Source organism: Sarcophilus harrisii, chromosome 1 (genome assembly GCF_902635505.1).
Source record: "Sarcophilus harrisii chromosome 1, mSarHar1.11, whole genome shotgun sequence".
Lineage (NCBI taxonomy): Eukaryota > Metazoa > Chordata > Mammalia > Dasyuromorphia > Dasyuridae > Sarcophilus > Sarcophilus harrisii.
In genome coordinates this window covers 25,717,360-25,744,699 of record NC_045426.1, presented here as the reverse complement: position 1 = coordinate 25,744,699, position 27,340 = coordinate 25,717,360, and the positions used below count along the sequence as shown (strand labels likewise).

At 40.5% G+C, this 27,340-nt stretch overlaps 1 protein-coding gene across 2 annotated transcripts in view; it reads left to right on the top strand.

Moving 5' to 3' along the window:
* PRICKLE2 (prickle planar cell polarity protein 2) overlaps window positions 1–27,340 on the top strand; it is a 175,935-nt gene that overhangs the window by 23,254 nt on the left and 125,341 nt on the right. Inside the window, exon 1 of one of the 2 annotated variants that reach the window (XM_023498093.2) lies at window positions 26,598–27,157. The exons of the other annotated variant lie outside the window; for it this stretch is intronic. The gene's annotated coding sequence lies outside the window, so the exon portion shown is untranslated. Of the gene's footprint in view, window positions 1–26,597; window positions 27,158–27,340 lie in introns of those variants that run through there. 2 annotated transcript variants of the gene reach the window in all.

The following is a 27,340-nucleotide window of genomic DNA, read 5'->3' as shown; positions in this document are numbered from 1 at the left end:
CCTTCCATGGGTCTTAATTAAATGATACCTGAATATATACTGTGATAATGTATATAATATGATATAACTATGTAAATTATGCTTGGATATGTAAGCAGGGATATTTTTTTCAATTTTCTTAAACTGTTCATGAAAACATTAAAATTAAGAAATTGCACAAAATGGGAGCTACTCTAAAGTGTGAAATCTACCTGGCATATACATACATACATATATATATATATATATATATATATATATATAAAATTGAAAGATAAGATATAAACTCCTTGAGGGCAGGGCTTATTTTATTTTATCTTTATATTCTAGTGCTTTGCATAATGTCTTTGCACTACTAATATTGCATGGTATATTCCCTTAATAAATAAGATAAACTGAAGGGTAAGCAAACTTATAATGAGCTGGCCCAGTCAGACATGAAAGAGAAAGTTGCAGACTTGCAAGTCAGAGAAATCATGATGAGTAACAGACATGGAAGTGAGCAAGTCCCAAATTTCTGCCTCTCCATTTTTCCCCTGCCATGCATGGGAAATGAACCTTTGTAAGTTTGCAGAAATGTTAATGGGAATCTCATGGCTCATTCCCTCCCCCTTTCCTGAAGGAAGCTTCCCCCTTTTACATCAAAGTCTATTGTGTCATGTTTTGTCATTTTGTGTAAACTGACTCAGTGTAACCGAATGCTTGCAAGGTTTGATTACATGCCTCTTGGGCTGAACAACTGAGCTGGAGCCAGGGGGGATGGGAGTCGAGGGTACCAATGGGGAGCGAGGCATCTCGGTGGCAGGGCAGAGCGCTGCAGTGTATCTCCGAGCTGGGAACGTTGTCAGATTCCAGTTCCCTGAATTGCTCATCACTGATGCAGAGGCTACTGAGATTCTAAGTCAGTTGTAGTCAGCTTGTCACTCCACACCTGGAACGAATAAGTGGGGCAGAGATGATTGATATGGCAGGAGTTTTTGCTTTAGCTTCATGTTCATATTCATTTCTTAACCCTTTAAATTAGTGTGCACCAGCAAAATACTCTACCTGGCGTGAAAATTGAGGGTTAGGAATCATGTCTTCCATTTTCTTCCATTCCCTGGGATAATGCCGGGCTTACGTTGTAGGGGCTAAAGGGTATTTATGTTTTGATGAACAACAATGAGTACCTGGAGTTCGTCCAGAAGGAAAGGGCTTTGAGTCCAGGGCACTTGAAAAAAATGAGCATCTTTTAACTTGGAGAATAAAAGGAGGAACAGACTAGCTCTCTTTAGAAATTGTGAGGGCGGCACTTGGTTTGTTTGGATCCAGAGGAAGAGCCAGCAGTGATCAGAGGAAGTTACAAAGAGGAAAGTTAAGTCTAGAACTACCTTTTAAGATTTAGTGCTGGCCATAAGTGGCAAGGGCTGCACTGAGAGGGAATGACATCTCTCCTGCATTAGAAGTCTTCATGCACGAGGTGGATGACTCCTTGGTGGGTATGTTGTAATGATGGTGCTTTTTCAGGAATAGAATTGGGAAGATAATCATTGAAGTCCTTTCCAACTCACTCTGTTCATTAGTAACCATGTGAATTCACAGTATCCATGGAAGTCACTTAAGAGAACAGTAAGCGATGAGAGGAATGGAAATAATTCTTTTGTGGCTTGGACCACAGTAAATTTATTATTGAGTGCCTTCTTCTAGCATGGACTTTGTTCAACAATCTGGAGGGTGGTAGGTTGACAAAAAAACTGGAAATCATGACTAAGGTTAAGTGGATATGGAAGATATTTGAAATAAAGGATAAAACATGGAAAATGAGAGCTTCTTGCAAAATTATCACATAAAAGTAGACATATCAAAGAAACATTAGACTTCTCCATTCTAAAGGAGGAGCTCTTGACCTGAGGTTCATGAACTTTAAAAAAAAAAACTATCTCAATAGAATTATTCTAATAAAATTGATTTCTTTAGTAACTTTATGTACTTGCTTTAAGAACCTGAGGAGATACCTGGGTCCATGGAACAAAAACAAGCTTATGATTTTTACTCTAAAGGGCTCAAGCAGAAGCAGAGAGTAGAATTTGCCCTTTACTGGAGATCTTAAGATGGCGGCTGAATGTCTACCCATGGTGGGCATTCCTCTACAAATCCGCATCTCACTAGATGGCCTGTAAGAGCCCTTCCAATGAACACTTTGATTCTGGCACATATATTATAAATAAATCATGAGAGAAAAGCAGACTTCCTAGGGTTTGGTAGCTGTCTTCCAAGTATCTGAAGGTTAGTGGAAATGGTTAATGGAACTTGGCCTGGGAGAACAGAACTGGAACAGTGGAATAGATAGCGCTAAGGGACAAACTGAGGTTTGGTGAAAGAGAAAGTTTCCTATCAATCAGTGTAGCCCTATCAAAATGGCCCCGACTGGCCCAAGTTGCCCTCCTCTTAAAGGCTTCCAGTAGAGGTGGATGGCCACATGTTGAGTATGTCAGAGAGGGGCTTCTTTTTCTGACTTGTTTAAGGCTGTAGCTGCCAAAGTCCCTCCTTTCTCAGACTATCATTTTCAGATTCCATGAGGAAGGTATACAAAAAGTATCTAATGAGTGCATGAGAAGGTGGACTAGAAGCAGAGACTTTGCAGCTGAAGTGATCTTAGAGGCCATTTGGTATAATAGCCTTATTTTAGAACTCAGGAAGCTTAGACCAGGGAGGTTGTGACTTTCCCACAGGAAGCAGAGGCCAGACCCGGGACGCACACCCAGATCCTCTGACTTAAAAGCTAACCCTCTTTCCTGTGCACCACGATGACTAAAGGACCTCAAAGATTCCTAGAGTGGGAAGATTTGATTCTCTGCATGGTTCTGACACTAAATGTGTGCTATCTGGGAGGATGGAGCCCTAATTAGGCTTGGCCAGCTGGTTTCTCATCCCTTCAAGAGATGTGATTGGAGGGATGCTGTCTTTGAATCTGTGGAATGATGAGCTGTATGGAAATGGGGTTGTTCTGTGCTTGCTCTGGGGGGTGAAAGCCTTTTGCAGTGAGCTGTAATTTGGGGGGGGGGAAATGATCCTCCCCCCCAGAGCACAAAGTGGTAGTTCTCCCTACCACAAGCAGCCAGTTTTTGAAATGTTCCTTCTGCTGGGGGATGGTGTTGCTAAGGAGAAGGAGGGTTGGAGATGTGTTGGGGGGGTGGGTGGCAAGAGGAGTGTAGGTAATGAGCAAATGTTTTTAAATGGCCTGTGAATCCAGAATGTGCTGGCTTCCTTGAACAGCTCAAAATGATGCTTTTTATTGAGGAATCCAATTTCCTCCACTTCAGCTGTGTGAGTTGACTCTCACCTCCTTTCCTTTTGGCTTTTGCCCAGCACCTTCCTAGAATCATAGCTGTAGAGCTGGCTATTAAGCCCAACCACATTATTTACATATGAAGAAACTGAGGCATTAAGAGATTAAGTGACTTGCTAACCGAGGGTTAGTTCATTAGAATCTGAGCTCACTGAGAGCAGGTGCTGACTTTTCTTTGTATGTTTAGTACTTAGTACAGAGCCTAGCACATCGTAGGCACTTAATAAATGCTTGTTGACTTGACTGGGTTCCATTTCCCTAAAGATCTCAATGGGAGAAATAATTTGCAAAATCTTGCATTTTGAGGCAAATTATTGGTAGGCTCAATTAAAGAAAATAAAAAGAAAAGAAAAGTGATATATTCTAGAATGAAGGAATTAGAGTTACCATCTGAGCTTCTCTTATTGACTTCTCAGCTGGTCCCTTTGATGTGACTGCTGATTGATCCTGTGGTTTAAATGTTCAAGCTTCTGACAGTTGAAAATCTGACCTTTCTGTGTTTGCCATCAGCTTAGTAAATGGAACATCATAACCAGATGACCATTCTCCTCTTGTGTATTGGACCTTGGCTTAGGCTACATGACAGGACCTTTTCCTGCTGGGGAGTTTTGGGGGAAAGGATCTTGGAAATAAGATAGTGAGTGATCTGCCCATTTATTAGCCAGTTTGAAACTAAGAAATACTTCGCTTCAAAGGATAAAAAGGAATTGCATGTCAAAGTCTCTGCCTAAAGAGATCATTATCAAGAAACCAGTATAAATGATGTCGACAAATTAACTGAGGTTCAGTGAATTATTTCTAGTGTGAAGTTGAATATTCATCTGGCATACTGAATTGCCTTTGAGAGAAAGAGGAAAGAGAAGGGGAGGGGAGAGAGAGAGAGGGAAAGAAAGGGAAGGAAAGAGGGGGAAGGGGAGAGAAAGGTGGAGAAAAAGAGGGGGAGAAGGAAAGGAAGGTGGGGGAGAAGTGATATGTGCTCAGCTTTGTATTGTAATGATTTTAAAGTGAGTGAATTCCAATTACATAAGTTTTTGTGGAGGATGGTAAGAGCTTGCAAGGTTTGTAGCTGGATTCTGAAAATTAGACAAAGACTGAAAAGTCTTCTGGGTTTTTCATTAAATGAAGGACAGATTCCATTGTTGGTCCAGAACTGGTAAATACCCATTTTGATCTCAAAGGCTTTTTTTTCAGAATTGTTTGTATCCGAGATATATTAGAATTGAAATGCCAGTGTGAGTTCTAATTAAATTAATTTTCTTTATTAAAGACCACTTATTGTCCAATTAAAGAAGCAATGATATCCTGCTTGGGCTTTGTTCTGAAGCACTGACCATATGGGAAGCTTCAATTCTCAGCTCAGCCTGGCTACCCACTTGCTTTGAGACCCTGAACTAGTCATTTAACCTCTTGACCTCCCTTTAATCCTGTTAAACGAATCAGCATTTATTGAGCACCTTCAAATAGAACATACAAGTGTAAGTGCATTTTAGAGAAGGGAAGAGTTAAGGAGAGAAGAGGTAGAGATTGGATTTTACAGAAAGAAAATGAAATGTGGGGGAGGGTTTTGGCACTAGTGATTTAAAGGAAAGGAAAGATCGGGAGGCACTGATACCTGAGAGGGCATTGAACCTGGAATCAGGATTGGAGGTCAAATCCCAGCTTTCCTTGTGTGACCTTGAGTAATCATATATTCAGTCAGCGAGATATGTGCCAAGCATTGTACTAAGTCCTTGTGATACAAAGGCAAGCAAAAATAAGACAGCTCCTGTCCTCAGGGAGCTTATATTCTAATGGAAGAAGACAACCCATAAGAGGAGAGATGAAAAAGGGGTTCCGGGTGGAGGCCCCCAAGCAGCACAGGGTAATGAAGCCTGATGAATGAGGATGGCTGATCTGCAGGCTTGTTTCAGAAATGGAGGTTCAGGAAAGAATGACAAAGACATAAATGAAATCATCTCTATACTCAAGGACCTTGCAGTTGGGAGTGGAGGAAAGTAACATATATATATATATATATATATATATATATATATATATATATATATATATAATATCAGTACACACAAGATAAGTATGGAATGATTCTTAACTGTGCAGAAGGACCCTTAACTGTGAAGTAGATCAGCGGGGGATTGGAGTACATCTTTAGAATACTTCCAACCAAGGCGTCCATGGAAATGGGAATTTTGAAGTGGAACCAGAATTTTTTTTTAATTAATAGGGACTTTGGGAGCTATAGAACCAGCCCCTTTGGAATGAGTGTATTAACCTTCTGTGCTTAATTTGAGACTGAACTAGGACTATGGGGAGAATTGCGAGAGTATATTCAGTGAAGTAGTAGAAATTCGAGGTGCAAGTCAGGTCCTTTATATGAGAGCCAAAAGTGGCAGCTTGTAGCAGTCAGGTTTCCCATGCCAAAGAAGACTTGAACAGCTGAGTTTTTCAAAAAGTTTTGATGGGAAAGGTTCAAACCAGTCACAGACATTTGGATAATCACTTTTTTAAAAAAAATAACACTTTCCCTGCAGAAATTACTATTATCTTGGCCTGAAAGAAACAATTCCCCAAGCTAACTGACTGCTAGCTTCCATTTAACTTTGTCTCCATGAATGGAGGCCTTTGAGACCTCCACCAGCCAACCAATCAATCAACAAACTGCATTATGTGTCAGCTAAAAGCTGAGATACAAGACAAAGTAAAATAGCCTTGCCTACGAGGAGCTTCCATCCTAATTGAGAAGGAAAGGACCAATAAACTTCCTATGCTATGTCATTTCATTCCTTCATGTTTTTCAAAGATTTCTACCTTAGTTAGTTTAAAATATTTTGGCTGAGTGATTCAATAGGGGTATCTAGTCCTTATTCTTGCCTAGTTCACACTCTGATTCAAGAGAATTCTGGTTTTTCTGTGGTTATTGAGGTAGGGGTATGGTGGAATAAATATTTAAAAACTTTTTAAATCAAAACAAATAAAAAGTAGGAAAGATCCAGGAAAGTTTACACATAATATGTGGTAGTTAGGCTGAATTTTGAGGGAGGAAGGAGAGGATTCTGGGAATAGAAGGGCAGTCATTTCAAAAACATAAATACAGGAAACAGAGAGCCACATGTTCCAAGCAGTGAGTATGGGAGGAGCAGGAGAATAAATTTCAACAAGATTGCAAAGTAGGAAGATGGCCAGGTTGTAAAGAGATTTAAATGCTCAACAATGAAATTCAGATTTGATCCTAGAGGTAATAGGAGGCAGCTAAAGTGTACTGAACAAAGGAGAATGCTATGATCTGGTTTAAGGAAACATGTAATTTAGTGGCTTTGTGGAGGATGGGTTAAAGTGGATAGATGTTTGCGATAGGGAGGAGACTACTGAGACAGTCCAGATAAAGGATTAGAAGCTGAAATGTAAGGGACAGCTGCATTTCCTATATTCCTTGTACTTAAGAATGAAGTTCCTAACTGAAGAATTCTTACTGGTCTGTTGTAATGGGGGCTCCTGCGCTAATAGAAATAATCCCTTGGTCCCCAAGCAACAGTCAGGAGCATTTGGGTTCAATGGAAAGAACATTTGTTTATAGTCAAAGAAACTTGGTTTGAATCCCAACACTGCTACTTGTTCCCTAGGTGACCTTGGGCAAATGACTCGTCCTCTGGGCTTCTGTCTCCTCATCTGCAAAATAAGAGCATTGGGTCAGACATCCTTCCTCTTCTGATGAACCTATGTGAGCCTGTGGACTCCCAGGGGGAAGCTACCAATACACATAATTAATTTGAATATGAACTAGTGATATAGAACAGGGAGGCGGCCACCAAACCAAGACTCCAGAGGCACCTCTCCAGCCCCTCAGAGGTCACATTTCCTGTGATTTGAGGTTTCATTAGAGGCACAGAACCTATTAGTGCCTGCTGGTGGAACAGTAAAGCCATATGGACCGTGGTGACAGGGCAGGTGTTTCTGAGGCATCTCCTGAGTCCTTGCGTAAAAAGCTCCAGATGAGTGTGGAACAGGATGAATGTTGGATGTGGTCCACACACCGTTCCAGCCCTTGAGATAAGATGCCTTCTAATCCTGTGTTTGCCAGCCTTTCCCAGGCTGTGACAAAACCTTGACCTTGCTAGGACACCTGAAGGGTGTAACTCTCTAGCGCTCTCTCTCTCTCTCTCTCTCTCTCTCTCTCTCTCTCTCTCTCTCTCTCGCTCTCTCTCGCTCTTTCACACACACCAGTTTTCTCTCTTTTTTTCACTATGGCTAGCTCCATTTCACTCTTTATCCACAGTACAAAAACTGGCAGAAAGAACCAAACCAGGTAAAAGGACCAAAATGGGAGTTCACAGAGCAGCCAAGGATGTTTCCATGTTGTATTGGGACACATGGGCTGGGACAGTGAGTGCCCTGGGCTGCAGCTGAGGTAACTGGCCGGCCAGCCCTACCTAAGCAGGCAGGGCTCCCTTCCTGAGAATGAATTGGTAATTATCTTTTGACATTTTCAATTGGAAGATTAATTGCTACATCCATTACCACATTACTACCTCTGGCATCTCTTTCCGATTTTGTAACTTTCTTGAGATGACAAGGCACAAGACAGAAATGAATATGGGCCAGGGCGTTCTGGTGGCACTGAGCCACCGTAGTGGGCAGCGACTAGCCAGAGTGACCATAGATCTTCTTATAAGATGCTGCTCAAACATGGTCTTTGCACTGACCCTTTCTTGATTCCCTCCTACTGCTAATGACCTCTCTCCCAAGCCTCCTGGTGAAATTTTAATAGTTTTACATATATTTATATATGAATGTACACATTTAATAACTTTATGCTGTATGTATCTCTCTGTGTCTCTGCTCTTTCTCTCATTGTCTATCTCATTAGAATGAAAACTTATTGAAAGCAGGGATTATCTTTTCACTCCTCATATGTGTATTCCCAGTCTAGTACAATGCCTGGCACATGGTAGATGCTTAATATTAATGGATTCACTGACACAATCATAAACATAAGGCAAAATCAGACAATACAGCAACTTTTGGGACCCATGATTTCAATTTCAGCAGAATCCTGGTACTGGTATCCTATAAAAATTAGTGTTGGGGTCTCCTTGTCACTTCACCCAAATGTCACCTGGCACTTCTGAAATTTTGCTTATCCCCAGAAAGCAGAGTTGGTACACTGGACTGAAGGAACAAGTGGCAAAATTAAGTGGCAAGGGGATAAGGATGGGGCTGGGAGAGAAATATTTACATTATATCAATAAATATATATATTTATAAAAATATATTTATATGATATATTGTTTATATAATTAATCACATATACAATTATATTATTATTAAAAATATTAATATAATTACACATTCAAATAAAAGCTGGACAACTATTAATTATGTTGTGATGGGAATTCTTTGCAAATAGGGGCTGAATAAGATGGTGGCTGGGGCTCCCTTCCAGCTCTGAAGTTCAATGAGATCAGGTACTGAGAGATGAAAATAAGGACATGTGCACTTTGTGATCTGAACACCCCACATGGGGAAGAAGTAGCATCTCATGTCCTCATGAGATCTTTCTCTTTCTTCAAATTCTTTGATTTTAGGATTATTTTAGCTCTCTGGTTCTTACTCAATTAATATCCTGAATATGTCACTGATTCATTTGAGAACACTTTGTGTAGGTTTTCCCTCTGTCTGTCTGTGTTGCTTCCAATAATTTAGCTAAATCAATTTTACTATGGTCTTTTTCAGTTGTTTCCCTGCCCTTCTTTTCTTTGTTCATTTTAAATCTTGCTAATTTATTTTTTTTGAAAATTTCCATGAGTGTATGTGTGTGAATTTATTTATCTGCTCACAGTCTTGGACTTTTAGATGGATGGGGATGGGGGAAAAGGAGCCTAGCTCCCTTCAATTAGGTCCAGTTCTGTATTGATACCTAATCTATATAGCAGCACCCCGAGCTAGTTGCTAAGACTAGTTTTCTCTGTAGAGACAAAAATGAAAGACTTCCTACCCTTAAGGAGTTTATATTCTACTCAGTTCCCTTTGATCATTTCACTCTTCCATCTTGCATTTATCATCCCAACAGTAATTTTATATCAAAATAAAGGGCAGAGCCAAGGGAGAATATGATGAAAAAAATTAAATTACCATATACCCTTTATGGTTATTCCTTGACAGCATTTATATAAAGGCTTAGACAGTACTAACCTTTCCCTCAATGGACTTCAAATTAGGGAAGTTGGATTGCACTTCAAATTAGACCCCTGATATCTAGGTTCTAAATCAAGGCTGCTCAACCTTTATCATGCCCTTGACCCCTTGGGAAGTCTGATGATATCTCTGGATCTTTTCCCAGAATATTTCGTAAAGATTCATAAAAGGAAATACGTACAATTACAAAGGAAGTTAATTGTATTGAAATACAGTTAATTTTTTTTTAAAGTTCATTGCCTCCAGGTTAAGAACTTTAGTGTAGAAGGTTAGATAGAAGCAAGGATGTAGAACCATTGGAGGCAGGAAGAGGGAAAAAAACAATGACCTCCATTCAACTCTGCCAAAAATGAAAACAGAAAGGGATTGGGTGCTTTCAGTTTTGGAAAATACTCAGGTTGACTTGTGTTGGAGAGAACTCTAGAGATTTTCTAATCCAGCCTACTTCTTTGCCAGATGAGAAAAGAAATCATCTCGTGGGACCACAGATCTTTAGCTCTTCTTCTAATTTAATAATTTTTCAGATAAAGAAACTGAGGCCCAGAAGCCTGCCAGGGACAGAACCCAATTCCTCTGATTCCAAATTGAGTTTGCTTTCTGTCATACCACCCACTCTGCTTCCCAGGTTTACAACAATCATCTTTCCATCTCCCTCCTGCCTCACTCCCCAAACACTCAGAACACCCAGAGTGCCACTGGACGATTTTAGACGGGTGCAGTCAACGGGCCGTCTGTATTATTAGCATGGAGAGGACGAGCTGGGCCGACTGCAGCGAGCAGTAAAGGAAGACTCTGTAATGTAAACGTTAACCCAGACAGTATAAAATAGAGAAAACAAGCCAAAAAACCCAGCCTCCTGGCCCGCAGCCAAGCTATAGGCTAAAGTGGACTTTCAGGGCTGGTTAGTTTTACTGTAGAATAAATCGTTACCCTGTAATGTAAATGGAAAATTAATTTGTGTAACTGATCAAAGGTTCAGATCTCTGGGAGACATACCATGAGATAAGATGAAGATTTATGAATGTCCTTTTTAGAGACATTTGCTTGCGGGGGAAGGGAACAGGGAGATGAGGGTGGCAGAAAAGAGAGGACCTTTCTGAGGCAGGGAAAGGACCCAAGAAAAATATTGAATTAGAAGTACAGGACTAGGTTTATTTACCTTAAGTTGAGATGCAACATTTCAGCTAGACTGCTAGGGAGATGACATTAAATATGCCCTTTTCCTTCTTAAAAAAAAAAAAAGCATCATTATTTAAACATTATTTATTTATTTGGTGGGTAGGGGGTGGGAAAAGGAGAGGCTGGCTCTGACTTCAGTTTGGAAAAGAAATCTAAAGGAAAGTTAGTTAATGGCGCCAAGCAAGATTCCTTATCAGCTGGTAGTGGTGGGTCCCTGAGAAGAGGCGACAGAATGATTAGGCTCCTGTATTAGGATTAGTCTGCCAAAATGGGCTTGTCTTAAGGACAGAACAGTGGCGTGGTATACTGGGGGAAAGACTAGATTTTAGAGGGAGATGACTTGAGTTAAAATCCCAGTTCTGATCCAGAGCAGATCGCTTCATTCTCTGTGCCTCCATTTTCTAATCTGTTAAATTTCAGGAATGGAACTAGATGGGCTTGTTGTGAATCAGTGACCTGTGATATGGTCCTCCCCCCACCTCTACTCCCCAAGAGGTACATGAAAAGAGGAATCTGTAGCTCCTGGAGGAGAGCACTGCCCAAGTGAACCTCCATACATTTGGGTCTTGTCAGATACAGAGCAAGCCAGTCATTTTCCAAGAGAAACTGAACCCCATGGGACTTAAATGACTTGCCTGATTTCAATCCAAGTCCTTTTAGTCTAAGTAGACATTTGTTTGTTTTGAAATTTTCAATAGTATTTTATTTTCTATATCCATGTAAAGATAGTTTTCAAGATTTGTTTTTGTAAGACTTTGTGTTCCAATTTTTTCTCCTTCCCTCCCTGTCTTTTCTCCCCCCTCCCCAAGATAGCAAGCAATCTGATATAGGCTAAATATGTACAATTCTTTTAAACATATTTCCATTTGTCATGTTGTACAAGAAAAATCAGACCAAAATAAAAAACATGAGAAAGAAAAAACAAACAAACAAAAAGTGGAAATACTTTGCTTCAATCCATATTCAGTCTCCATAGTTCTCTCTATGGCATTTTCCTTCCTAAGTCTATTAGAATTGCCTGGAGTCACCACATTGTTGAGAAGAGCCAAGTCCTTCACTGTTGATCGTCACATAATCTTGTTACTTTGTACAATGTTCTCTTGGTTCTGCTCACTTCACTCAGCATCAGTTCATGTAAGTCTCTCCAGCCCTCTCTGAAACCAGCCTGCTCATCATTTGTTATAGAACAATAATATTCTGTTATATTTATATATCATGACTTTGTCAGCTATTTCCCAATTGATGAGCATCCATTTATCTTCAAATTCCTTACTACTACAAAAAAAGACTGCTACATCTATTTTTTTTGCACATGTGGGTAATTTTCTCTTTTTTTTATGATTTCTTTGGATACAGATAGGGCAGAAGTTCTTAAGAAAGGGAGGAGAGTAAGTCCGTAAACTTTTTTTCTTATTTTGATAACTATATTTCAGTATAATTAGTTTCCTTTATAATCCATATATTTTATTTTATGTATTTAAAAGCATTGTTCTGAAGAAGAGTCCCCAGATTTCACCAAAGTTGAAGGAAAGGAGCAAAATCCATGATACCCAAAATATATTTATTTCAAATTTTCTGTTCTGTTCCCCTGAAAATTTTCAGTCAACCAAATAGCAATTATCAGGCACTTACTATGTGCTAGATACTATACCAAGTGCTGGGGTTACAAATAAAGAGTACATACATATCTGGCCCTAGGGAGCTTATATCCTACTGAATGTGTCAGTGAAAATGTTTTTTCACTCACCAGTCCAGCTGGCATACTCTGTGTGTGCATAAGTAGAAGAAAGTCACGATGCTTTAGTTAGTTTTTTCCAGGAGCCATGATTTCCTTGGCATGTGTTCTCACTATATGCCACGGTGAGGGATTGGAGGAATATTTTAGTGAAAGAATAAAAACGTTATCATAGCATTTATCAAACTTGAAATTTATTAATTAAATTATTTATTCACTAAATTTGAATATCACTTAGTTTCTCAAAATGTCTTTACATCTATGAGTATATAGTATATATTAGATTATATATGTCATATATAATATAATATACATAGCATATGTTATATGCTATATATATAAGGTATATAGATACGTAGTAATATCTTCATAATAATCCAGTAAGTTAAGTGTTTGCATCCCTATTTTGTTAATGAGAAAGTTCCTCCCGAGTATCATTCCCCAGTCAATCAGTCAACAAGCATTTATTAAGAATGGGAGTCTCCTGACTCTGTCCAATGTTTTTTCTATGAACTTTTATTTTTTTCCCAGTTAACAATCATTTACTCTCTTTCCCTCCCACCCTTCTCCTTCCCAAATTAGAAAAGAAAAAAGAAAAACAAAGCCTTATAATACTGAAACACAGTCAAACAAAATGGATCTCTCTCTTTCAGTAAGTGATTAACTTGATTCCTTTGTTAAAAAAATTAATTTTACATTAAAATAAAAAGAGTTATTTTTTTCTTACTCCAATTTAAAGGAGTCATGATTAAATCAACAAACATGTATTTAGTGCTTGCTGTGTCCAAATTGGGATACAAACACAAGCAGAAAGAAAGGGAATTCCTGGCTTCATGGAACTTACATTCTAAAGGGGAAAGACTGACCAGAAAAAGGAGCTGAAAGAGGGTGGTGGGCATAGGTGATAAAGTCCGGAGGATCCAGAGTGGATCTGGAGAGTAAAGGAGACATGGTTGGTATAGACATCTTCCCTAAAATAGAGATTTTGAGGAGGGACCTACCAGTCCCAGGGAAATGCTGAAAAGGTATTGGGTATTTTGAGGGTGAAGTAGTTTTCTTGGTTTTCTTTAGAAAGTCAAGAGTACAGCCTAGAAAGGAATGAAAATGAGAAAATAGAAAAAATAAATATTGTCAAGCAAGACAAACCCTTACATTTTTCATATATAGATATGTCTCATTTTGTACATCAAGACCTTCACTTCTCTGAGAGGGGAGGATTAGAATCGTAGTGATCAGGGATTGGAATGGAGTTCTCAAGTCTTTTGAAGCTGTTTCTCTTTATAATGTTTCACTATATACCTTATTCTCCTGGCTCTGCTCACTTCTCTTTGCATCAGTCCATAAAAATCTTCCCAGGTTTCTCAGAAACTCTCCCTTTCACAATATTCTATTTTACTCTGTTACTATAATTTAATCAGCCTGCTCTCAGTTAATGGGCCTTCATTAGTTTTTGGTTTTTCGCTACTATCAAAAGAGCTGCTGCAAGCATTTTTTTTGTATGTAAGCAACTCTTTCCTGTTTCGTTGATCTCTTTTGGGTATAGGACTAGTAGCAATAGTATCCCAAGGTTCAAGGGTTTGCACAGTCTTGTGACAATGTTATTAGAATTCCAGGAAAATCTTGATTCTTATTGAGAGAATTCCATGGGATTGTGGCCAGGTCATGAATCCAGTGTAGTTGTAAAGATAGGTTCTGGCTCTGAAATATTTACCTGTACCGAGACCTTTTCTCTCTTGCTCTTGGGGAGCCCTTCATTGCTAAGTCTGGTGATGGTTGCTGACTGTTTAAACCATTTAGAACATAGTACCACATAACTGGTACACAGGTGCCTTATAAGCATTTTGGATGTCCATGAGTGTCAAGGGCATTAAAAATAATCCTAAGATATATTTCCATTCTTATCTAAGGTACTGTATGTTCTCAAGGGTTTTCTCTCTCTCTCTCTCTCTCTCTCTCTCTCTCTCTCTCTCTCTCTCTCTCTCTCTCTTCTTCTTCTTCTTCTTCTTCTTCTCTGTCCATACACCCCCATCTTCCTCCTCTTCCCTTTTCCCCTTCCCCTCTTCTCTCTCCTCTTTCCCTTCTCCCCTTTGGTCTAACTTTTCTTCCCTCCCCCCAACTCTGCTTTACTTCTCTGGAGCTAAGTCTGATATAGTGACTTCTGGAGGCTAATTGTCCAACCTAATCCATCCTGGGTTATAGTGATTGAGCCACATCCACTTCTGAGTTGTTTGGCCCAATTTCCAGAAGGTAAAGTGTGCACAGGGGAGTTCAAAGGAGAAAGTGCTGTTTTTGGAGGCAGTAAAGCCTGGATTTCAACTCTGATCTTCCCTAGCTGTGTCCCACAGGACAAGTCACTCCACTTATCTTACTTCAGTTTCTGTATCAGTAAATTGGGGCTGGTGACATTTTTCTTGTCAGATGGTTGTGAAGTTCACCTTAAATTTATATGCATTCAATGCAAAATTTAGACTTTGAGATCTTTAAGGGTCAGTTTCTTTAATAATTTTTGTGGACAGAAGACAACAGTGAAGAAAGAAAGGCCTTTCTCTGGTCTTCCCTATACCTGGAGCCACCTGCTACTTCATGGGTCAGTTAGTCCATAGAAGGAAAGAGGGAAGCAGAGGGAAACTAGAAAAGTATTTCTAGTGGTAGAGGTAAGAGAATCATCAATCCATATCAACTCCATTTTTTAGGGTTATTGTTATAGGTTTTTATAAGTCTCAAGGTTTTCTATCACTTAAGGGAGGTCAGCATTTTCTATCAGATGTTATTTCTTCAGTCTTTTAGTCCTTCTTGTAATAATAGGAAGAGCCCCATTTTATGGGAATAGTCATTGAAGCCTGCAAAGGTCGGTAGAGTAGAATGTCAAAGCTGATTTCCTCACCTCATAGTCCTGTTATGGGAAATATATAAACTCTTAGAGTTGAAAGACTCCTGGGAGATTATATAGCATTACCCCTCCCTGAAGTGTGAATCTCTTCTATTGATAGCCTAAAAGACTGATCAGCTGTCTTTTACTGGCTATCTCTAATGATGAGCAGCTCACTACTTTTTAAGGTTACTCCATTCTGTTGTTAGGAGGTTCTGCTTTATACTGAGTTTAGGGCTGCTTCCATCTTGAGGTCAGTCCTTTCAAACATTGAATCTGAGAATTGGAGTCTAAGGGATGAAAACTGGAGGATATAAGCGGGGCTTCAGCCCCCACTGAATTCCTGCTTTAGGAGAGTGAGCCCTCTGAACTGATTTGGAAGGAATTTCTCTAAAAAGGTCCTGTCTTTTCTGCCTTCTAAATGTAGGTCACATTTGCTGTTTTAGTAATGATACCTTGCATTTGTAAAGTACTATATAATTTTCAAAGCATATGAACATTTCTTCTCTCATTAGTTCCTTAGATTTTCTTATGTCATTAGTTCCCTGTGAGATTTACTAGAAACAGGTGTTTGGTACCCAGTTTATAGATGAGAAAACTGAGTTTTGAAAAAGGGAGAGAGCAAAAACTGCAAACTTTAGAGAAAGGAGAATAGGCTTCAGACCTGGCTTTGATTTCTAGCTCTGCTTTTGATTGCCTCTGTGACCTTGAGCAAGCCAACATGATGTCTCTGAGCTTTGTTTCTTTCATCTTAAAAAAAGACAAGATGTTTGTACTGAAATGGCGTGGGATCCAATCCTGCCTCTGGCATCTGTGTGACTTTGTATGTCATCTAATCCTCCTGTGCCTCAATTTACTCATCTGTAAAAGGAGGGTTTGTTGAGGGTCCCTTGCTCTGTTGGGGAGGAGTGAGTCAGGTTGGATGCCTTTCTGCCCAATGGACTTTCCCCTCCTTTTCAGCATGGCAAGCTGCTTCTTGCATATACCTCCCCATTGGCTGGGCTGATAATATTTTCTCCATGGCCACTCTAACTGGATGCTGTTGTGCGCTAGGGGATCCTTTGCTGGGATCCAGCTCCAGAGCAGCTCCCAGTGCCATTTAAGGACAATGGTATGCGCCTCTTGGGCGATGACTCAGAAGCTGGCTACCACATTCTTTGTGGAGTTAGACGCCCGACGCGGGGTGCTCCCCTCCCCGGCCCATCGGAGAAGAGGCTCTAGCGAATTCCCAAATCCAGGATGAGCCGGTGTTCCCAAGGGCCAGTTTCTTCATGACCTTTACGAGTCCCAAGCACTATGTCCATTTGGCAGTTTCACCTTGGGCAGAGAAACAAGAATAAACTATGTGTTCAAACTCCTGGACTGTAAGTGAATCAGTAAGGCCCCATTTGGGGGAAAGAGAGATTATTCCTGAGAGTCTGGTTCAGACATTATAAGCTGTCGATAAGCCAGAAGGTCTTAAAGGTCACCCCTGCCTTCTTCCCCCACTGATAGTCCAAAGGTGAAGTTTCTCAATGTTAGGATACTAGAAAACCCTTGGAATTTTAAGTGACTGTGAATGTTTCCCTCCTTCAGCTGTTGGGGCCTCTTGCTGGTTTTAGGTTTTTTTTTCTGTTCTATGTTAGAGTTAATTTTACAAGCTCTTCTAAAGGGAAGTGCATTTCTAGTGCATAATTAAAACTCTCCTACTGCCTAATTTGGGACTGGAGTTTCTCGTTCTGATGCCTATAATTTGCCCTTTGTTTTTGAATTTCGGCATCATGCTTGGACTCCCATGACCATTTTCTGAGCAAGATGGTGGCAAAAAGTACATCCCTTACAGAGGGATGGAATCGGTCCAGAGGAAGCCCTAGCCTGAGAGCATCAAATTGTGAACAGAGTTTGGAACATGAAGGGACCTCATTAGCCATCAAATCAACCATCCCTGAGCAAGAATCTTCCCTGTATCATCTCTATGTCCAGAAGGGAAATCTAATGACCAGCATCTTTCCCAAGCAGCCACTTTGACATGGACACCAGAAGTAGGGGTCTTAGCAATATACTAAATTCATTGGTGGGCCAAAAGGGCATACACTAGATGGGATTCCAAGTCTGGAGTCAGGAAGACTCATCTTCCTCAGACCTTTCCCAGTTCTGTGATCCTGGGCAAGTCACTTAACTTTGCTTGCCTCAATTTTCTCATCATAGGAGAAGGAAATGGCCAACCGCTTCAATATCTTTGCCATAAAGACCCCAAAATGGGATCTTTATGGCAGACATGATCGAAGTTTGATGAATGAGAATATTGAGTAGAACAAAGAAGGCTTTGGATGCATAAAATACATTCTGAAGTACCACAGATTCAAACCCAGGAGACCTCAAAGATGGCAGGACCTTTGAGCTATATAGTTCAACCAGTACCTGATGGAGAATATTCTTCCCAGTCTTCCCAACAATAACAACAAAATCACTGTGGCTCTAGAATTTGTTAAATGTAATCAGAGTAGGCTGAAACATTGAGACTCCACGAGATCTCAGACATCTGAACAGCCGTCTAACCCAAACCTCTCATTTTACAGATGAAAGAACAGAGAGCTCCAATGACTTGACTAGGGTATGTCGGCAGAATAGAACTTCCAAGTTAGGAAGCGGCCTCCATGACCGTCTAGTCTAACCCATACTGGAAAAAGAATTCCCTCATATGTCATACCCAACAAATACTAGTGTAATCTCTAATTGAAGGTCTCCAATGAGGAGGACCCCTACTCCTTCTTGGGATACTTCTGTTTGGGATACCTCTCATTCTTAGGAAGTTTTTTCTCAATGGCAAATTTACATTTGCCTTTAAATATTACCCCCATTGGACCTAGACTTGACCTCCTTCCATGATACCCCTTCCATATATTGAAAACTGTTATGATAACACCTCTGGATATCTTCTTCTCCAGGTTAAACATCCTCATTTCTTTCATCTGGTCCTGACAAGAGCTTATGGGCCTGTAGCATCCTGCTTGTCCTGGTATATTAGGAATTACTATGGGGCAAATGGAGGTTTGAATCCAGTTTCTCTGATTCTCAATCCTGCAGTTTCCACAGCCCTCCCTCCTCCCTTCGCCAACATAGCCATTTGCAGTTCAACTACAATGGTCATGGAGAGTGAGAATTGCTTGATGAGAAAGCTGGCACAGAGGGGACATAGGGAAGTTCACCAAGGAAGTTGTATGTCAGATACCTGTTCTTCCCGGGGAATAACTCACCATCTCAAGCCTGTACTATTGATATGGGACTTGTAACTATTCAGTTTCTGCAGCATTTCCTAGGGTAATTCATGTATCCAGTGAAAAAATTGGGAGGGAAGCTTAAGGTGGGAAAACCTTCATGGAGGGAGTGAAGAATAAAGCAAGGAAAGAAGGAAGGAAGGAAGAATGGAGGGAAGGAGAGAGGGAGAAAGGAAGGATGGATGGAAGGGAGGAAGGGAAGGCAGGAGGGAGGAAGGAAGGAAGGAAGGAAGGAAAGAAGGAAGGAAGGAAAGAAGGAAGGAAGGAAGGAAGGAAGGAAGGAAGGAAGGAAGGAAGGAAGGAAGGAAGGAAGGAAGGAAGGAAGGAAGGAAGGAAAGGAGGGAAGTAGGAAAGGAAGAAGGGAAATAGAGAGGGAAGTAAAAAGGGAGAAAAGAAGGGATATAGGGAGGAGGGAGGGAGAAAGAAGGAAGGAAGGGAGAAAGGGAAGTGGGAGGGAAGAAGGAAGGGAAATAGGGAGAAAATAAGGGAGGGAAAAATATGATCACTGACTCTTAAACTGGAAGGATAAAAAGCCTTGGGTGGGTTGTTCTCTGAACAAGTTAACATAGAATGCAGGCATCCGCTTGCTGTTTAATGAAAATTAGTAATTACAAGAAGCTGCTATATCAAGTGGCATATTTTCTTTGTCTTAGATAAAGCCGATATTTGCCAGGATATCATGTGGTTTTTAATGATATTTTCATGGAAATTTGTAACAATAAACAAGTTTAGTTCATTGCTGTTTAAAAAAAAAAAACAATAATAACAATCATCCCTAAAAGAGGTGGGAGAAGATAGGAGTAGCATTTTTTTTTTTGATTTGTGAAATCCCTCCATGTTCCAGATTCTTTCTCGTTTGACTAACCAGGCTTAACAGAGGAGAATAAATAACAGGGTTGGGGGGTCTGTGGGGGTGGTTGACAGGAGGCTCATTTAAAGTTTAATGAATAAGAATATTGAGTCTAACAAAGAATATTTCGTACGCATGAAATACGTTCCGAAGCACCACAGATTCAAATCCAGGAGATCTCAGTTAGCAGGATCTCTGAGATTATGAAGTTCAACTAATACCTGATGGAGAATCTCCTTCCCAATATTCCCAACAAGTACTCATTCCCATTCAGCCTTTTCTTGAATACCTCTAGTCACAGGGAACTCACTGACCCCTGAAACTTCCCATTCTGCTTTAGGATTGCTCTGATTTTTAGAAAAAAAACTTCCTGAGATTGAGCCAGAATCTGACTTTTTATAGCTTCCCTCCACTACTCTTACTTCTTCCCTTGGGACCAAATAGAACAAAATCTCTTCCTTCTTTCTCATTATAGTCCTTTAAATACTTAATGGTAGTTATCACCTCCCTTTACCACCTAAGTCTTCTTTTCTCCTGACCAAGCTCCTTCACTTCCTTCATCTGAGCATCCCATGCCATGAATTCGAGGCCCTTCACTATTCTTTGCCCTTTTCTCTACCAACATCCTCCTTTTGCCAGGTCCTCTCAAGAATCAGGGGCTTCAGGCATGGGCCAGATTTGTTTGTTGTTAAAAGGCCAGCCTAGTTAAGTTGTTAGAGATTTTCCATGAGCTTAGTTCTGACTCGTAGAGTCCCAGCAACTGGTAAAAAAAAAAAAAATCTACCAAGCTGCAGAAAGATCATTGTTGGGTCAGCAAAGGAACATGCGCCCATGCCAGGGAGATCATGGATCCCTAAAAGCTCCTTAAACCATCAGCTGACAGTGCTTACTTCTTAAACAGCTCTTCTGCTACCGAGTAGATACAACCACTGCGTCATCTCGGACAAATCCCTTTTACCTATGTGTTTGGCTACTATAACATAGAAATAGTTAAGAGAATAGTAAATCTGAGAAAGCCATTACGGTGCAGTCCAAAGTGAAAAAAGACTTGGGTTCAAATTCTGCTTCTTTCACTATCAGTGTGATTTGGGGGTAGTTACACAACTTCTTGTATCTGTTTCCTCATTTGTAAAATGAGGGGTTGGATGTAAGGGCCTCTACTATCCCTTCCAGCTCTAAGTCTGTGATCCTTTGATCCCATGACCTCAAAAAATCTTCATGTTTTGCCTCCAGACTTCACATGGCTTAATGTAAACAAAGACGCTGAACTAGCAATTATCAGTCTCTTTGTACCCGGGACTGATTTTTACCTCTCTCTTTCTCAATATCTTTCCTTTACCCTTTCTTTCTCTTTTTCTGTCTCTCATACCCTACCACCTCTTTCTGAAAAAGCTCTGCAGACCATAGGTCTTTATATTATTGATGATGGTGATTGTGGTTTGTTTAAAATTAGAGTGAATTAACTTTTTTTTTTATTTTTTTTTTATTTAATAGCCTTTAATTTACAGGATATATATACATGGGTAACTTTACAGCATTAACAATTGCCAAACCTCTTGTTCCAATTTTTCACCTCTTACCCCCCCCACCCCCTCCCCTAAATGGCAGGATGACCAGTAGATGTTAAATATATTAAAATATAACTTAGATACACAATAAGTATACATGACCAAAACATTATTTTGCTGTACAAAAAGAATCAGACTCTGAATTATTGTACAATTAGCTTGTGAAGGAAATCAAAGATGCAGGTGTGCATAAATATAGGGACTGGGAATTCAATGTAATGGTTTTTAGTCATCTCCCAGAGTTCTTTTTCTGGGTATAGCTAGTTCAGTTCATTACTGCTCCATTAGAAATGATTTGGTTGATCTCGTTGCTGAGGATGGCCTGATCCATCAGAACTGGTCATCATCTAGTATTGTTGTTGAAGTATATAATGATCTGGTCCTGTTCATTTCACTCAGCATCAGTTCGTGTAAGTCTCTCCAGGCCTTTCTGAAATTATCCTGTTGGTCATTTCTTACAGAACAGTAATATTCCATAATATTCATATACCACAATTTATTCAGCCATTCTCCAACTGATGGATATCCATTCAGTTTCCAGTTTTTAGCCACTACAAAAAGGGCTGCCACAAACATTCGTGCACATACAGGTCCCTTTCCCTTCTTTATAATCTCTTTGGGATATAATCCCAGTAGTAACACTGCTGGATCAAAGGGTATGCACAGTTTGATAACTTTTTGAGCATAGTTCCAAACTACTCTCCAAAATGGTTGGATTCGTTCACAACTCCACCAACAATGCATCAATGTCCCAGTTTTCCCACATCCCCTCCAACAATCATCATTATTTTTTCCTGTCATCTTAGCCAATCTGACAGGTGTGTAGTGGTATCTTAGAGTTGTCTTAATTTGCATTTCTCTGATTAATAATGACTTGGAGCATCTTTTCATATGACTAGAAATAGTTTCAATTTCTTCATCTGAGAATTGTCTGTTCATATCCTTTGACCATTTTTCAATTGGAGAATGGCTTGATTTTTTATAAATTAGAGTTAATTCTCTATATATTTTGGAAATGAGGCCTTTATCAGAACCTTTGACTGTAAAAATATTTTCCCAGTTTATTGCTTCCCTTCTAATCTTGTCTGCATTAGTTTTGTTTGTACAAAAACTTTTCAGTTTGGTATAATCGAAATTTTCTATTTTGTGATCAGTAATGATCTCTAGTTCTGCTTTGGTCATAAAAACCTTCCCCTTCCACAGGTCTGAGAGGTAAACTATCCTATGTTCCTCTAATTTATTAATAATTTCATTCTTTATGCCTAGGTCATGAACCCATTTTGACCTTATCTTGGTGTACGGCGTTAAGTATGGATCAATGCCTATTTTCTGCCATATTAGTTTCCAATTTTCCCAGCAATTTTTATCAGACAGTAAGTTCTTATCCCAAAAGCTGGGATCTTTGGGTTTGTCAAAGACTAGGTTGCTATATTTGTTGACTGTTTTAGAGTGAATTAACTTTTTAAAGATACTTCTGAGACTTTGATAATATTCCTCAAAATAAGGGGATTCTTTGGGGCATCAGGAGTAACAGAGAAACAGAAAGGACTCCAAGACATCTTTCTGATCATCCTCTAATTGAAACTGCCCCTATTTAATTACAGATGTTCTACATTTTCCCTTTGTAGTCCACGTCTGAGTCAACTGTCCAAAATTCATCCTGATGTCCAGCTGAAATTCCTTTGGGATTTGATCAGAACTTGTTTCTTCTTCTTTCCCTACTTGGAGATGAGAAAGGCATTTCAGTGTCTTCACCCCAAAATCGTTTCAGCTGTTGAGAGAGAATAAGGTTGCTAGTTCTTTGCTTTCTCTCCTCTAAGCTAACTAGTTCTGATTCCTTTATTTTCTCATAATCCCCTAATCAGGTATTTACTAATACAGAATATAGTAGGATTATTTCCTAGCTCTTGCATGTCATATTTTAATACACAGCTGCATAATGCAGTTTTCTCCCTCCTTCAACTTTTTTTTTTTTAACCATAGTGCTGATGAACCATAGAATCATCTTCATAGTATTTGTAATCCTAGGTCTTTTAATGCTTTATGCCTTTTTGATCTTTTTTGTCGTCATGAATGTCCTCTCCATCTTCCCAACTTTACACCTCCATTTATATGAATCCTCTCTGTCCTTCAAGACACAATTCAAATGTCCTCTTTTATGTGAAACTTCCTCCAGCCACTCACCCTAAAAATAACCTTTCCTCCCTCTGAGATTTTGTAGTATTTTGTACCATGGCATCATTCATGTATTTATTACCTGTATATGTTCTGTGTTCCCCTTTTGTTGTTGAATTATTTCAGCCATCTAAATAAGACCCCATTTGGGGTTTTCTTGACAAAGATCCAGGAATACTTTGCCATTTCCTTCTCTAGTTCATTTTACAGATGAGGAAATTGAGGAAGAATTAAGTGACTTGCTCAAGGTCACAGAGCTAGTGAGTGTCTGAGGCTGGATTTGAACTCAGGTGCTTCTGATGCCAGAGCTAATCCTTTATCCACTACTCCACCTTTTGTTTCCCCTACCCCCTTATCACTTTCCATAAGATCAGCAATGACTCTTCCTCATATATCTTCATAGAGCCTTGTACCAGCAGGCACTAGACATGTGATTGATCATCCTGCATTTAAACACCAACAGATCCATGATCTCATCAATGTGGATCCATGATCTCATCAATGTGGATTCTTCCTTCTGTGGTATAGAGAGTGATTGTTTCATGTGTAGCATTTGACCCTGTCTGTTTCTGACAGGTTTCTCTCAGAGGTGAATCTGCCTTTGTACTGTGCGCCTTTGTCTTACTTTTATGTTTGTTGGCTTTATCTGTAAGTCTGTTCTCTCCTCTAATTATATTAGTATATTATATTAATATATATTATCCTCTCTCCTTATATTGTTTGTTTTTATTCTAAAAGTTTTTGATTTGTCCTTCAGCAAATTTGTAGCGTGCGCGCACACGTACATCCTTGTGCTTTGCCCTCCCCCAATTTGTCAAAGTTATTTAGAATTCTATTCCTGTCTTTCAAGTTGCTAGCAGTTAACCCTATTTAACATGGTATTATCTTTGCATCTGATAAACATGTTTTCTTCCTTTGGCCATCACTAGCTATCTAGAACAGTATGAACCCCAGGATGATAACGGTTGCCATAAGGAAATGTTGACAAAGGGATTTTGACCTTAATAATGTGAGTTGTTATGCAAAGGATCATCTGACTGTTTTCTCATATAGCTGAGTGTACAATCATGGAGTCATAAGGGACTTCAGGAAGTCATCTTGATTTTCCCCCTGCTTCTCATTAAAACTGACTCTAGTTCATCACAGAAGTGGTATACTTTTATATTGCCTCTCTTCCCAAAAAAAGACTACAGAGAAAAGAATAAGTCCCCAGAGGTACATCCCACCAAGCTAGAAAGGTTTGGAATATTACTGATCAATCATCCTGACCACAGCTAAAAATTAGGCACTAGTGATGGAAGCTTTTTGGCCCTAGCGATTCATTACTTTGCCTAATAATAATAGTAACGATAATTTTACACAGCAGTATAAAGTTTGCAAAGTAACTTCCATCATGTTTGTTCATTGGTGAGTCCCCGAAACCTTGGGAAGCTGGTAATACAGACACTGTTATGTCAGTTTTATACATGAGAAGGCAGAGATGACACCCAAAATGTTGATGTCAGAGGCAAGACTCAGTCTAGGCCTTCTTGACTTTCAAGTTCAGCATTCTATCCACAATCTCATGCTGGCTCTTTAGATGTTTACTGAGTTTTCCATGTCACAATCCTAATCTGGACAGGGAGTGCCCACAGAACTGGCATTGTAGAGCCTTTGGATAATGTAGCATGAATATCCATTGGATCAGGCCTCTTACTTCTACAGATAAAACCACCTTATACCATCCCAGGTAGATGGATATCCTCATTCTTAAAATTTTCTAAAGACATATCCATATTTATCTATTTTATGTTAATATATTTATAAATATATAATTTTATGCTTATATTTTTAAATATGTATATATACACACATGTAAATATCTATGCATATGTTTATACAGAGTTTAGCCCCTTACATTTTTAAGTGTTTTTATACACATCTTATCCTAATACATTTCTAATGTAGCTAGAGTAGGCTGTATGTCTGTTTCACTGTTGAAAATTGAAGTACATTTATTTGTGATTTTGAGCAAAAGGAACCTTAGAGACCATCTTGTCCAAAATCTTTGTTTTAAAAGTGAAGAGACTGAGAGTGAAACAGTTTAAGTAATTTAAGAAGGTCAAGTTCTAAGTGTCACAGGCAGCCTTTGAACTCAAGGCCTCAGATGGAAAATCCATAGTTTTTCTGACGATGCTTTGCTATGACTTGGCCAAAGTTCCATATTCGATTCAACTGTGACCTGTGTTCCACTGCTTCACTGGTCCATAAGCGATCTGAAGAAGTAAACATTTGTCATTGAGGTAGAGAAGATAATAAAGGTCATTCTTTCACACACAACTCCCCCCCCCCCATCTGAGTTATGTGAGCAATAAAGGTTAAAGTGATGCATTACTCACCTTCTTATATTGTTAGAGTCTATTTCTGTGAGTGAAAAGTTATTCCAGGTCCAAATATGAAAGGGCTTCTGTGAACTCGGGAGAAATTATTAAAGCATTCTTAATACAATTACATATAACAAAAGACATAATTTCACTTCCCCACATGGAACAAAAAAAGTCATTTGAAGCATCAGAGACTCCAGCTGTAGGGGGAGAGATCTTCATCATGGGAGGCTCTACAGGATTGAGAGGATAGAAGGTGGCTGAATGATTTGGGGACCCTTGGGGACGTTTCTGTGCATGAGAGAACATACTCAGTTTCCCTGCCTTCCATGTCTTACCCCCCCCCCCAGTGTTTTTAATCATATTCATAAACTCCTTATTGTGTTAAAATCCTTGAAGGCTCAAAATCCTTCATCTGTGGAATGAAAAAAATAATAATGACCCACATCCCCCCTCCCCAAATGGCCCCGGCTTTGGTGTCTGCCATTCACGTTTGGAGGGGGGGGAGAAGAGGCCGTGGAAAACATCTCCCCCCCCCCAGGGGAAAAACCCTCAGCAGCTTTTCAGATTGAGGTAAAGGGAAAACAGGGCAGTTGAGGCGATCCAAACCAACATTTACTCCCCCAGAAAGGCCGATGAACCGAAGTGAAGTTAGTCGCCGGGGGGTGGGGGGGGGAGGCAAAAAACCGACCAAGTTCTTTGAATGGTCAGCTCAGTTTATTAAATGTTGGAACAGTAATTCTCTTCTTGCAGAGCTAGACAGAGAGGCAGGCACTTAATCCAAAACAGCCACTCAGGATGGTCAGCGTGCCCAGATCTGATCGCCTCCTCCAAAGAGAAAAAACAGCATCTTTTTAAATGGCCCATTTTTTTTTTTAACAGCTGGAGGGGGTGGGGGTGAACCGAGGCATCCAAGCTACTCGGAGCAAAAACCGCTAAGCCAGTTGAGAGGATTTCTCTCCTCTGCCCTGCCTGGGGGATTATTGATTTGGGAGAGAAGCCTGATTTCCATGTAAATAAATTACGGAGGGCTGGGCCGGGAGGGGGGGAGCCAAATCAACTGTCCAGATGCAGCTCCTCTGACTTGCTGACATCACGGCCTCATTAGCATGCAGGGGATGGGAGCATTGCTACAGCGATGATTCTCGCTCGCTCGCTCGCTCGCTCCGGAGCTGACAATTCTTTTGCGATGAGCTTACGTGGATGCTCGTTAAACGTCTCGGGCTGCCACAGCACGGTGCACGTCTTCTGGCTGCCTCGTCGGCTCGCTCAGTGAAGAAGGGCAGGGCCAGGAGCAGGGGAGGCCGGCGCTGGACTCCCTCGGCTCGGCTCGGAAGAGGCAGGAGGACCCCCCCCCCTCCCGTCCCCCCCGCCGGGCTAGGAGCCGAATTCGGGGAGCTCGCCTCCGCCACGCAAGCCAGCTGCCCTCGGATGCCACATTCGCCTCCGTTTACGTCTGTGGCTCCGGGAGGGCTCCGGCACAAGCCAGTCCTTCCCGGCTCCCGAGCGGGGAACGGGCCGGGCCGGGCAAACAAGATGCTGCCTTTGGCCGGCGCCCGCTTTGCTGTCTCGGAAGTCCGGCGCCTGAGCAAAGTGAGCCGGAGGAACTGACCGGCGGAGGGGAGGCTCCGGACGCCTTGGCTCCCATCTTCATCCTCGGCGGAGGCAAGTATGAAACGAGCTCGCGTTCCCCAAGTTGGAGCGGCCGGCGGCCGCGGCGAAGCAGGGGCAGAAAGAGCCTCCCTGCAGAGGGGATTTTGGTAGGAGCCCAAAGTATGACACATTAACTTGGTCCAAAAGCTCTTCGGGCCACTTCCCCCTCCCCCCCTATTCTTAGCTTCGTGCCGG